The sequence below is a fragment of the Numenius arquata genome, chromosome 13, assembly GCF_964106895.1.
Source record: "Numenius arquata chromosome 13, bNumArq3.hap1.1, whole genome shotgun sequence".
Classification (NCBI taxonomy): Eukaryota; Metazoa; Chordata; class Aves; order Charadriiformes; family Scolopacidae; genus Numenius; species Numenius arquata.
Genome location: NC_133588.1, coordinates 13496488 through 13510606, shown reverse-complemented (window position 1 = coordinate 13510606; position 14119 = coordinate 13496488).

The following is a 14119-nucleotide window of genomic DNA, read 5'->3' as shown; positions in this document are numbered from 1 at the left end:
GTCTACACGTTTCTTAAATACCTCCAGGGATGGTGACTCCACCACCTCCCTGGGCAGGCTGTTCCAGTGCTTGACCACTCTTTCAGTAAAGTAATTCTTCCTAATATCTAATCTAAACCTCCTTTGCCGCAGCTTCATACCATTTCCTCTGGTCCTGTCGTTATTCCCTTGGGAGAAGAGGCCAACCCCCGCCTCTCTACAGTTTCCTTTCAGGTAGTTGTAGAGGGCAATGAGGTCTCCCCTCAGCCTCCTCTTCTCCAAACTAAACATGCCCAGTTCCCTCAGCCTCTCCTCATAGGACTTGTTCCTGGATCAAAATCCTGTTTCACAGCATTTTGTTTGGCAGTGGTTTGCTGAATACCTCTTCAAACTTTGCGGCAATCTGATGTGTCAGCCTTTTCCAGTTGTGCCAAGCTCTGACCACCAGTGCAACAAAAGAGAAGAGAGTTGTCTGATTTATAGAAAATATTCATTATTGTTAGTGCTAAGCTGACAAAAAAAAAAAAAAAAAGAACAACACTGGTACTTCCTGATCCCTAATGTTCCGTAACACACAGTTGTTGGAAGCTGTATTCCTCTGGGAGGGATGGATGGGAAAGTACTGCTGCTGAGAAAAACTTTGTCTTCCCGAGACAGCAAGAGGGAAGGCAGCTTTTGAGAACCTGCAAGCTGTGAATTCTTTTTCCTGAAAAAGAAACAAAGGATTTTGTCCTACTTCTCTAGAGATTAGCTTTTGTTTAATCTTCCAATCTTCTGAATCACTGACAACTCTAGTAACAACATAGTAGTTGATCCTCATGAAACATGTAGTGATAATTCAGCCTAAGAAACAATTCATGTTTTACTGCTGCCAGCTAAAAGCTTATGTTAAAATTTCTGCTGTTACAGAAAAAAAATGAAATGTGATTTTTTTTTTCTCCTCAATATTCTTTTATTTATTTTTTTTTAAGTGAACTCTGTAATCACAGTATTCTCAGTTATTTCAGGCAGCCTCATCATAGATGATTATTTCTTACCGGGTTTCATTTTATATTCTCTTAGAGCACACCAAAGGTCCCCCCTCCCATTTCATCAGTAAACAAGTAAGAAAAGAAAACCTGTTAATTGCAGGTGGTGTTTATGTCTAAAGATCTTATCTAGCTTCACATAAATCAACAATTTTAATTACCTTAGGAAGAAAAACAGCTGTTTGGTAAAAAGAAAAAAATATCTATAAATAGAAAAAAAACTGCAAAATGTCATTTTTTATTGATATGAGGACAAATATTTTTTTGAAAAAAGAACAGTTTGAGACAAAAAACATCATATCAACAATTGCTCTTAAAGACATTTCAGCAGTATTATGCCAGTTCAAAAGACATATATTCCTAATCTGCCACTTTCTGCTCATTTTCTGCATAAAAAAAAAAACAAGTCTTCCTAAGACTCCAGATTCCACAGCAGCAATCATACAAGCTGGCAAAAAGATAACTTTAAGTAAGTTTAAAAACTACCAGGCCAACAGCCAAATGTCTGCTCAGGCTGAGATGTTCACTTTCAGCTACTTTTCATGGGCGAGCTGTGCTGCTTCATGCTTAGTACGTGAAACTTAAACAGCTGAGGGGCTTTTTCAGTCCGTTAATATGGAAGGGGCAGAGAAGCAAAGAATTGGGTCAGGATTGAGCTTTGTAACTTTTAAGTCAGGCATCAGCTTCAGTTGTCAGCTGGAATTTCTGAAAATCTTGTGTGGTGCTCTCCCAGGCTTTGAATCTTCACATGTTGTCAATAACATAATTAATGATTTTGCCCTGTTCTTGAAGTGGGGAACATCTACTTGTTAAATAGTACTAATGAACATACTGCTTCTACTGTTCACCCTCCTGCATATTTACTGCTGTCACATGGGAAGGAAAACGGTCACTTTTTTAGTGTTGGGGACATGCCACACAAAATACAGGCTTGACAGTACTTCACAGACAAGTACAGTGAAAATCAGTGAGACTCCGTGATGACAAGCTTTAGGACTACAAATAAAGCCACATTTTAAAACGTGCTTTTATGGCAGTGAGACAACTCTCCTACATTGTATGTGTTCCAGCCCAGTTCCCTGTGCATGGACTGTCCTTCTTAACCTTGTCCACTGTGCTTCATATTTCTCTTTTTAATTTGCCTCCTTCAGGTCTTCCCACTGACTCACTTACTAGCACATCCTTCTGAGACATTTTAAAAATAGATGGCTGAAGGTAAGAACATCACATTAAAATGTGGAACCACTAAGACACATGGAAAATGTTTGTAATAAATCACTCTCCCTCTGTTACCTTTTGCATCCACTGTGAACTCTTGAGCAGATATCTTAATTCTCCCTACAGGTAGTACACTCAGTATACAATGCTGCTGGACTTAGGGACAATTAGTGATGAGTAACCCTGTGTCAGACCTTGATTTGATCATTTCAGTGGCTTAATATGAAGGAAAAGTCTACAGGCCAGACTTTGGGCTTCCAGCTCAATGGAACCACATTTGTAGGTGGGGTCAATATGACAGTACAGTAATAATCACTGTTTTCAAGAATAATTGTTTTAAGAATTTTATGCTGTACTTCTAAAAGCATTGGGTATCACTACTCAGTGTAAAAAAACCATTGTCAAAAATATGGCAATTAAAGATTAAATAAATTTAATGTAGTATAAAAACAAGATGAAGGAATTTAAATCTTTTAAATATGGCATTTAATCTTTTGCCAATATAAAGATGTGAGTTTACTTTCAATATTCCCTATTTTCCTATTGTTCTTATGTTACTAACTCGAATTCTCTTTTGGCTTTGTCGTTCAATTTTTTGATCTGGTTTACTTGTGTTTAATTTCAACAGAGATTTATCTGCAGGGAAATAGCTGAGGTCTAAAGATCAATTCATTTTGTTATGTTTTCTTCCCACCCACCTTTTCAAGTTTCAGAGGGATAAGGAGTAATTGGTTTGCCTTTCTGTGTGCTTGCACGCATTGTATTTGCATTTGTAAATGACAAAATACTAGCTTGTTTTTTAATACTTCTGTAATTTGGTCCACTCGCTCTGATACATTAAAAAAAAGAGAAGTAATTTGTTTCACCAGGAGCTCCCAGGTAGCTTTTGAGCTATTAGTTGGAGCTTCTATTCTGGAAAGGTACACATCAGTAATCAACTCCATTTACTTCTTTGAGTGTGAATTTGCTGTGAAGGGGGGCCGGTCCTGAGACGTCTCTGTGATTGATGCCTTTGAACTGTGAAAGAAACCAGTATAAAGTCTCTGACAAAACTTACTACCTTTTTTTTTTTTTAACAAGGGCAAAAAAAGCTGAAAGTGAATTTCTGAGAGAGTGCATAACACAGCGTTCCTTTGCTGCACTGTGCCCTGGGAAGCTTATTCTGTCATTTTTCCCCTCTCTAAGGGTATTATCTTCCACATAAAGATATATGTTTGGATGAGCGCCAGCTGAAGCTTTTCCTTTTCTCTTCTCCCTTTTGGTTGCTTGCAGGACTTTACAAAGAGATGTAGAGCCACAGGAAGTGAAAAAACATCTCTGTGTTAATTAATCAGGCTGGGGGATGAGGGCCAGCTGGGGATCATTATAAATTGCTAGGAACAGCAGCAGTTTGGGCCTCATGGAAAGTTCAGACAGCTGGGGCTGGGTGGTCAGCATGCTTGCAGCCAGAAGGCAAGGTATCTTCTTTTCTGTAGAGAATTCAGGCTGGAAGAAATAAGGGAGGGGTGTGTTTCTCTATCAATCTTTAAACTTAGAACTAGTTTTTCGTGCATTATTTATTGGTTGTAGGGTTTCACGTATCCTTTCTGAGTGCTGGAGGAAAAAATTGCATACAATTTCTCTATAAGGCATCTCTGCTGATATAAACTGAGGTGTTTAATTAAGTGTGGGCTTGAATGCGTCAAAGGTAGAGGAAAAGCAAGCTTGAAGTCCAGTATGCTGAGATCTGCAATACCTTTATCTTTGTAGCAGACCAGAACTCATGTTCCTTCAAATCCTATTTACAACATTTCTTTCTGGTAGGAACCCTGGGCTGAGTAATCTGCCTGATGCCACTGGGATGGTAGCTTGACTAGCAGCTGTATTCTGGGGTTAAATCATGTTCTTGGCAATGAGGTGTTCCCCTGAACTGTGTCACTCTATCTGCTATAAGCTGACCCCTACATGTACAGCTAAAGGCAAACACCAGAGGCAGTTGGTTTTCTTTGGGTTGCTTGTAATATATGGAATAATCATATCTGACTCTGAATGCTCATGCTGGCTCTTTAAAATCTTCCTTTTTTTCTTCCCTTGCCACTAGAAAACATTCCTGCCCTCTGGGTAAACCTGAATAAAGCGAAATGTTAATTTGCAATCTTCTTGCCCTCATGCTAAGCTAGCCAAGATATTTTACTGTTAATTTCACAGTTCTCAGAACCTCAAGGCAATGCAGCACCTGTGAAGTATCAAGTCTAGTGAATGATGCCTATAGTTAGGTATGAGTGCAATGGTCTACTGAGCTTAGAAATGTGCTCAGCATTACATGGGCTTCTGTTACTTTGTCATGCAAAGCCTCTTGGAGATTTTTCTAGCTCTCTGCTGCTTCTGCTGGGGACAATGCAGACTGAGGCTCAGGTAAAAGGAGATTACAGAAGGGGACACATGAAGACAAAAGCATGACAAAGATCCCTAGGTGATTCTGGGCAGGTGGTGTAAATCTGAGCACTTAGAACACAAAAGGATGGAACTGAGGAAGAAACTAGAAAAGCTCTGGGTGTATATGTTACAGTGGGCTGGAGCTCCCTTGAGTCAACTGGAAATTACTGTAGCAAGGACCTTAGTCTGCAGGAGGAATCTAACAAGTTTTAATGCGTGCATGAAAGCAGGGGAGGGTTAAAAGGGGCACCCAAGAGGAGTATACAGCATCTAAAGGCAGCCATAAGAACCACTGCTGTGTGCTTTTCATAATGAAAACCTTTCGGCAAGGCTTTTAGAGAGGCTTGAGTGGTGTCTTCAGTGTCTGTGTCCATGGGTGAACCGCTTGTATATGTCCTGAAGCAATCATCCCTTGGGAGCAGTGCAGGAAGAAGGCAGGAATACCCCATGCTTACTTTTCCCCTCGAGAGGAAGAGAGGCCTGGCTGCAGGAAGGAGGGAGGTCTTGCACCAACATTTGTGTGAAGGAAGCAGCTGTGGTAGCCCTGTTATCCATTATCTTGATTCACCTCAGAGGCAGGAAGCGTTGGAGGGTACAGTTGGTAACCATAAAAAGTTGACAGCCACGAACAGCATCGTGGTGATATGTCTAACATAGAAATACACAGTAATTTTTTATACAATAATAGAAAATAAAGAAAATGACATAAGTGTAGATTACAAATTCAATCCTTCCGGAACAGCTTCTGGTTCTAACAGAAGACTCAGCTGTCTGAGCACTGAGTCAGCTGCTCCTTTACCTTGTTAAGTAGTGCAGGTACCACTAGATGGCTGTCAGACAGAAGGTGTGAGGACCTCTGGGAGGGCATCCATGGCAGATGAGGATTCAATGCAGGGCCTTTACAAAGTGGGTTTGAGGTGGGGTCTTAACTATCAGAAAGTTTTAGAGGTGGGGAGAGACTAAATCATGCTGAATTGTGTTTCTCTGCTGCGGGTTGTCACTGTTAATTATAAATGAACTGATGTTTTGGCTTGGAAAGCAGAATTCAGAGGCAGGTTGCTCCTGGTCTGCTATGGGGTTTCATAGGCTGGAGGCATCTCTATGAGCCACTGATGGTAGTGTGTCAGGTGAAGTGAACTCTGATTTGGCAGTTCGTATGTTCGGGAGACAGAGGTCCCAGAGACAAAAAGAGCTGAATCACTGGAGCAATTTCCTTTTTTAACCTAGTGTTACAGTTTGTGTAACAGCATTAGAAGTATATCTTAAAGCTGCCTTGTGATAATACAAAGTGTTTGTCTCAGAAGGCAGTAACAAAGTGGAGAAGATGTCAAATAAGAAGGGGACCAGCGCAGTGACTTACTGTGGGGGTCCTGTTTTGGGTCCCAGTCAGATCTGGCTGGAGCAGAGCTGGAAGGCAGCCCCTGAAGAGTGAGCACATCATCCATCCATGTGTGCTTCACTTCCTTGATGGACTGGAAGAGTGGGAGAAAATCTTGAATACTGATGTCTTAATATTGGCTGAACACCAAAGCAGTGTTCCTGCAGATTCAGTTCACTCATCTGGACACTTGGCGCATATGTTAAGACGCTTCTTCAATAATTTCTTCAGTCAGTAAAAGTACACAGAGTGACTGTGTTAGGAGGGAGGCCAATGCAACGTTACAAAGATACACTTCACTCTTCAGATATTCAGCTGTGGGTCACAGCTGGGCAGATGTTAGCTTAAAAACAGTCTGCTGTGGCACAGTGTATTCACTGATTCTCCTAAGGCCTATGGATAAAAAATGGATTGCCCCAGTGCAGCACAAAAGGCATGAATGGAAAGAAAGAAGAAACTATACCTGTGGCAACCGATAAGAAATTACTCCAATTTCTGGAGCTTATGGGCAAACCCACAGGTTTCCTGAGGAAAAGCCTCCATTAATACTTGTTGCTTTCCTGCTCTCTCATGAGACCTGATCATGCAGATTTCCCATGCATAAGTTTTGGCAGGGTTAAGCTCTGTGCAGAGTTTTCAGCATAGAAGCCACTTGATTTACCCAACCACATCTTGGAAGAGGAAAACTTCCAAAACTAATATAAGCTTGATTATTCAACAGAAAAGTGGTGAGGAAAAATGAGTGCTATTGCTCTCTTGTTATGTTTAGGGTGCTCCAAGACTTTTTGGCTGGTTGTTCTTGCTCTCTGAATAAAATGAGAGAAATTGCATAAATATTGGCAGTCCTCAGTGCTGCTTTTTAGCCAGAGTTGGGCAAGCAAGCTATGACTATGCCAACTTTTCTCTCAAGTGAGTTCTGAAGGAGCAGGTTCAGCACCTTCTTGGAGTTAAATTGGAGTATATTCTCTCCCATATGCAGAAACACAACAATTGTCTAACAGTGGTTTACAGGTTGGGTTATTCCCTGCTTTCAGAGACCCTTTGGTAGTCCCTCTTCTCTCTACTGGAAACAGAATGAATCAAGAATTGCATCCCTGTTCTTCCAGTTTCCTACCAAGAGTGAGCCACTCTGGAAATCTTTGAAGGTTTTATGAAACTCCCTTTTGGAAATCCAGGTCTCTGGGAGCGTTCGGTGTAGCCATTTCAGAGAGCGTATGGTCAGTGTTTTTTAAGAAGATCAATGTATATATATAACTATAGCATGCAGTGGTAGTAGTATAGATGAGTGGAAATACAAAGGCTTGTGTTTGTGTCTGGGTTTGTGGTTCTTGGCAGCAGGTTGCAGGGATCACAGTCCAACAAAACTTGTGAAGCCTGAAGTGCTGATCAGAGTTGGGGGTAAAAGGAAGGTTCATCTTTCTCTTGCGCTTTCTGATGAAGACCTTTTTACATTTCAGAATCACTGGATGAAGGAAGAGATTGCAGCAACATAGAAGTGCTTACAACCTTATTCTCAACTGTGGTAAGTTGGATTAAGTCTATGAATTTTAAGAGTGATAGCGATTTATACCACGTCTAGGCTGCTTTTGGTTTTTTCTTTGGTATCCTAAGTTGAGCTACAGAAGCAGGCAGCATGAAACACTGGGGTCTTCTCTAATATCAGTCAGCATCTGTGTTACTTCAATGAAGTATAAAATTTACCTTATTGTAATATTTAGTTGCGCTTCTTAAAGTTTGCAGTATACTGGGTGATTCAAATTCTCTAGACTTTCACAAAGCCAGAGGCACTTAGAAACTCACAGGAATTATCCGACAACCTGCAAAACCAGGCCTTTAATTTGCTGTTATTTCAACAAACAGTGATTAAAGACTAGCAAACCTATTATTCTGTGCTGCTGACATATCTTGCTCTTTTGGGAGAAAATTTGAAACTGATGTATCTTTTGTTCTATGTGGTGTTCCATCCAATATTCTTGCTTTTGAAATGCATTTCTGTGTTTTTTTTTTTTTAATGCCACTCGTGTATGCCACTCTGAGGAATGGACCCTTGATTACAGTTTTACTCAGAAATGCAAAATTCTGTAGACAAAATACAGTTTTGAATTCTGTTAGAACGTTTCATAATCTCAGAATCACTTATGGCATAAGTCTATTTGACCTTTAATTTCCCTTAGGTATCTCTGTATCAGTATGAAATCAGTTTAATTTCTTCAAGCATGCATACTTACACCTTAATGAGCTGATAGCATTATCTTTAGCAACTCTGGAAATGACTATACTAAATCCTACTGACTGCAAGTACTATTTAAGGTATGAACCTATTTCTCAGGGTTGGAATTACAGATAGAGCTGGTTTCACCCTCTCTTTCCTAAAAATACCCTGTAAAAACATAGTAATTGTGCTGTATAAGTCTGTTCATGGATCTTTATGGAACTGTGTAATCATTTTTTTTTTTCTTTAATCATGAGTAGCTCGTGGCTCTTTTGTCTCTCTGAAGCTTTGAAGTTTCCTAGAGTTCCTTGTCTTTGAGCTGAAATGATTTTTTGTGAAATTCTCACATAAAAATCTCTCAGAGGTAGAACAGCTCCAACTAATTTGGTGTGGAACTCGGCAGTTAGGAAAGCTTCAGGACAGCTAGGTGAAAATAAAACATCAGGCTAATGGAAACTTAAATCATTTGGAGATGTAGATCCTCAAGGCATAAAGTTTTATGATTGTTACCTGCTTTGTTGTTCTGGTGAAGATATTTCAATAACAGTGATTTGCAAGTGAAATTTTAATTAGAAAATTTTAATGGGTATTTTCTTAAAAGACAGTGCATACACTTCAAGGACAGTACAAGACCTCTTGATTGAAGGATGCAAAAGCACTTCCTTTGTTTCATTAATATTCTCTATTCATGAGTGCGATCCAATTATCTGTAGTATTTGTCACACTGTACCTTAAAGGTTATGAATCTTAGTAAGAAAATTCTTTAATGAGATGGCTTTTTGTATAGGAAATGAACAATTCTTGTTGTGAGGTTCCAAGTGGTCAGGCGAAAACAAAAGAAGCTGTGGAACTAGGTATGTATGTGGTCTGTGTCCTGCCTGTGTGGGAGGTGATGTGGACCTGGATGGGAGTTAAAGGCCAATGGTGAAACATCAGCAAATGATCACGCTGTTTGTCTGAAATCAAGTGTAACATCGTTGGATTCTCACAGAGGCGTTGTGAGGGCTTCATTGCCTTGCAAGGTCAATGTAAATTGTACTTTATCTGCTTTAACTTTAAGCAGAAGAAAAATTCTGTATCACTCCATTTGTTCTTACTCAGAATAGTCACATCTTCTTGAAAGCTGATGAAAAGAATTTATTTTGAAGAAGCCGAGAAAAAAACCTGTTGACTCGTAGTCAGTGTCTAATTTACTAATATTTGGCTGAATGCTAGAACTAGCAAGTGGGAAATTTTGGAAGATATTACAACTTTATTATATGCATGTATGGAGCTCTGCGTGAATACATTAAATCCTAAAGGATTTTTTAAACAAAATTGTCAGGTATGAAGCAGTAGACCTTTTCGTTTTAGATTTAAAATTTTAAGTGTTGTCTCAGGATGATTAAGTTTTATTACTTAGTTATGGGACTTATTACTGGTGATATAACACACTATAACTTTCAGAAGAGAAACACCCAAAGGGTGTCCTACAGACCTTCTCGTTTAGAAATATGCATGATTTTTACAGCTGGTGCAGTTATGGCAGGAATCAAGTATGGAAATAATGAAAGCTGAGCTGGATTTTTATCCCTCTTGATGAATCTACTGCAATATTCTGCTGAGGTGCTCCTTAAACACTTGGTGCTGATGATCCAAGCCTGCCATTTTTACATGAGTTCTTTCCTTGGTACTATTCTGAATACAGACCTTTCTTATAGTGAATTAGTTTTGGGACAGGCGCTTTCATGGCGATCAGATACCGGAATAAAGGAACTACTGGAACACTAAGCTTTGGGGAAAACAAGTTTTTGAGAACTAGCAGCTATTGGAAGTAAAACAGCAAAGACAGGAGCACAGGGGGAAGGGAAGCACCTTAGTTATTTCTCTTCATCATCTTTTCTTTGTGAGTATCTTTTTAGTCATCCAGAATAAAAATAGAGTAACCTAGAGCATTAGGTTTCATCCTAATATTGCAAATCAAGAACTTCAGGTTCCAAACAAGATCTGCACCCCATATACAGCAGTTGGTTTTCCCAAACTGGTCGGGGAGTTTTGCAGACCTTGAGGTGAGTGGTGACGTCCTGTAAGGAGAGAGGAGTATTCAGCTCAGTCTCTGTGCTTTGCCTGCTGGGAAAATCTGGTTTAATACCCCATGTCAGAGGGCAGCAGAGAATCCGGTGCATATTGAGTACCTGATACATTCACAACCTTGTCCTGTTTCATAGGGCTTTGCCAGGTATTGTGCCATGGCTAGGACTCAGGGAAGCAGGGAAAGCCTCATTTAGCTCAGATAAGCCATTGCTACAGAAGGAAAATAGTTCACAGGAAGGAATTTAATACTTTCGATGAAATGTCGTAGAATATCTAGCTTTTTACTATGCATAAATCATATTCCATTTAGGAAACATGAGTATTATATCAACCCTTTATCAGGTTTAACTTTAACATGTGGCCAATAATTTATTACTTGTAGAAGTAAAAACTTTTTAACACTCCTTCAGGGAACATGCTGTACTTTTCATTTCCTTGACCTTCTGGGCTTTCATCGTTATTTATAGATTACTGCAATGTATTAAAATAATTTTCTGGAAAAAAAAAAGGGAAAAAATATCTTTCATTAGGAATAAAATCAGAGGAGGCACGCTGAGTGTAATTTATATCAGCAGATATGCTTAATTGTTCAAAATACCTCCAGAATATTGTTTTGGTTATGTTTGAAATAAAAATACTGACCAATAAAAGTTTTAGGTAGTTCTTCTATAATTTATGCATAGGATATGCAGTACGCTTAGTGAATTCTCTTACAATTTACTGCTAAAATAATGCACTAGTTTCTCCAATGAATTTATGTGACTTAAATAATAAACCTGGTAACTTTCATTATATTATGAGTACTAGTGGCTGGATGCAAACTTCAGATTGCCAAAGACAGATGAAAAGCAAATTTCAGGGGATCTAACAGCAGGTTGAAATAATAAAATACTGAACCCATGAAGCTAATGGGAGTTCATTACTGAAATAATAATTTGTCCATCTTATGCAATGCTTCTCTACCAGCGGAACTGATGAAAGTCAACGAGGAGAAGCAGCTGGAGAATAGCCAGGAGGCATGAGGGCTACAGCGAGAATTTGAAACAATCTGCAGAATCCCTGAAGAAATGAGAGTTAGGTCAAAGCAAAGGTCTTAGCCCCTCAGTACTCTTTCAACATCATAGAAAATTTGCATTTAGTCCATGATCAAAACCCACCCACTGTGTTTTGGTTCCAAGTCAAACCAATAATTGGAAGAGTCCTGTATTGCATTTTCTTGTGATTCTGTCACTTTGGTGTCCCTAACTGGTTTGCAGAGCAGGATGTCTATCAACTCCCCCAAACAAGATGGTGGGGAGTTTTGTGGGTCCCTTCATTACACAGTAGAGTTGTTGCAGAGTAGCAATTAGAAGCTTAAAAAGAGATGTAATGCGTTGGTGAGGGCTGAACAACATGGTTTTCCCTGGATAATGGGTGCTGTTCTTCTGCTGATTCTGGGATTTAGATTCAGGGAAAGGCTTTGAACTAAGAGAAGCTGGATGCCAGGCACCTAAACTGCTCTTTTAATTAAGTCTGGTTATGAAATGATATGATCTTGGCAACAACAATATCTGCTAATTGTAACTGCTTGTTCTGAATTTGTTACTCAGTTGAGTTACACAGGAACTAAATGTTCCTCTCAACATATTTTTTTCCCTCCGTAATAACACAATGAATCATGAAGGACATTTTCTATGAAATCTGGTGCAGCCCAGACCCAGCTATAGGAAGAGATTAAGTTAGAAACAGAAATATATGCTATAGTCCTGATTCTGCTGAAAGTACAAGCACTACTTCACTGGTAAACACTGGTGGTTTGTTTGTTTTACCTCCGTGTTTTAGCACATTCTTACATTCTGTTTTGGAAGAACTTACACAAGCTTAAGTGCTTGACTGAGTCAAGGTTTGGGTTGCTGTGAATTTGGAGGCATGTTGTGTCCACAACCCCACCTACATTACAGAACCTGTTGGACACTAAGCTGTTATAAGTACTTGGGTAGTAAAAGCTCTGATATTTTTCCAGCTATCTACATGTTTAGAGCAATGTGGCTGGGCTGATTTTCTGTGGGACCATGTTAGAATCATAGAGTCATTTAGGTTGGAAAAGACCTTTAAGATTATGAAGTCTGACCGTTAACCCAGCACTGCCAAATCCACCACTAAACCACGTCCCTCAGCACCACGTCTACATGTCTTTTAAATAACTCCAGGGATGGTGACCCAACTACTTCCCTGGGCAGCCTGTTCCGATGCTTGACAACACCACGGAGCTTGGAGAGGTCTGGGTCATGGTCCAGATTGGGCTTGGATTTTGTCTGGTTTGCCATCTAAGTAGTCCCACTGTAAAGAATTGCTGGCAAAAAAGGAATGCTAATTGCAAAAAATAAAAAATCGAATGGACCTGTGCATAAGCCAGTAGAAGTTCCACCCTTTATGTGGCAAATATAAATGCCTGTCATCTGGCGTCAGCTTGTTCCAACTGTGTTGGAACATCCCATCTATAATCTGCTACGGTTTCTCTGGTTTAAATCATAGGGTCATAGGCAAGATAAATCCAAGAAATTAGGGTTACATGATCCAAATTGTGCCAACAACTGTGTTTTTCTGTACTTAAGCTATGCAGCGCGGTGAGGATAGTATCTAAAACCTGCAGCTCCCAAATACCTGCATGAAGTTGTGTAACTCTGCAAGGGACTGTGTTTGTATGTCCACATGGGAGATGGGTCACAGCGCCTGGAAGTACCCCAGGGCTCTAAGAATGGTGCCTGCTGAAAAATGGAACTGAACGGTCGCTTCACTGAGCTTTGCTCCATCACAAGGTCATGGAGCCCTTCGTAGGATTTAAGAAATGGAATAGTGAAAGCTGCAAATCTGATTAAAAAATAATTTAGGCCTTGATTCACCTCAGTACTTAAATACATGCCCAACATTCAGCATGTCACAGTTGTGTGGGTATCAAGAGGACTGTCCCAAAAGGGACATCTTCCATTAGGAAATCACTGCCACTGCCTCTCTGGCAGTCATTCACCTCCTTCTTTAGTATTTATATGTTTGGATACTTCTGAGCTCTCATCTCATTTTCAATAACTATTTCTTATCTTTCTTTGAGGGAAGCCATCACCATTCAGTAAAAAAGATAACACCAACTCTTTTTAATATGGTCGATAAGCTTGGGGATTTTTTATTCCTCATTATTATTTTAAATATATGAAAAAGTTTGAAAACTTTTGCTGTCTAGTATGAAATGTTTACAGTTTGCAGAACGCAACTGCATTTCAAGCAAACTCTCTTGCAAACACTATGTATTTTATACAATAACAGTGCAATTTGTCATTTGTAGATTGATCATCTGGCTACAGGCAAACTTTGTAAAGCTTTCACATACAATGCTTTTATTTTAAGCTTATTAGTGGCTTTAGATACAGAATTCAGATTTGTATCGAGGCTTCTTCTGTATGCCTGCTGGATGAGCATTGTACAAACAACACCGGTGCGTAGCCCTGAAAGAATCCATTCTAATGCTTGGCTCAGGATGTTAGTTGCAAGAACATTGGAAACTCAAAGGCAAATAAAATAACAAGTGTATTTGTGCCAACAGAAGCTGGTTGGTTTGTTACCTGTTCGATATTAGGTATACAGCAAGATACAGGACTGGCAGAGACAAAGTTTATTCTTATTAGTCGTAGAGAAGAATGAATATTTATTATTGAATAAACTCTGACTTTTGACATTCTCAAAGCCTCCAGCTCCATAAGGATGTGTTGGAGCTGGTTGCGGTGGCTTCGCTGCTTATTATACCTACGCTGGCAGAGAAAAATAGCATCGTAACCTATGTTG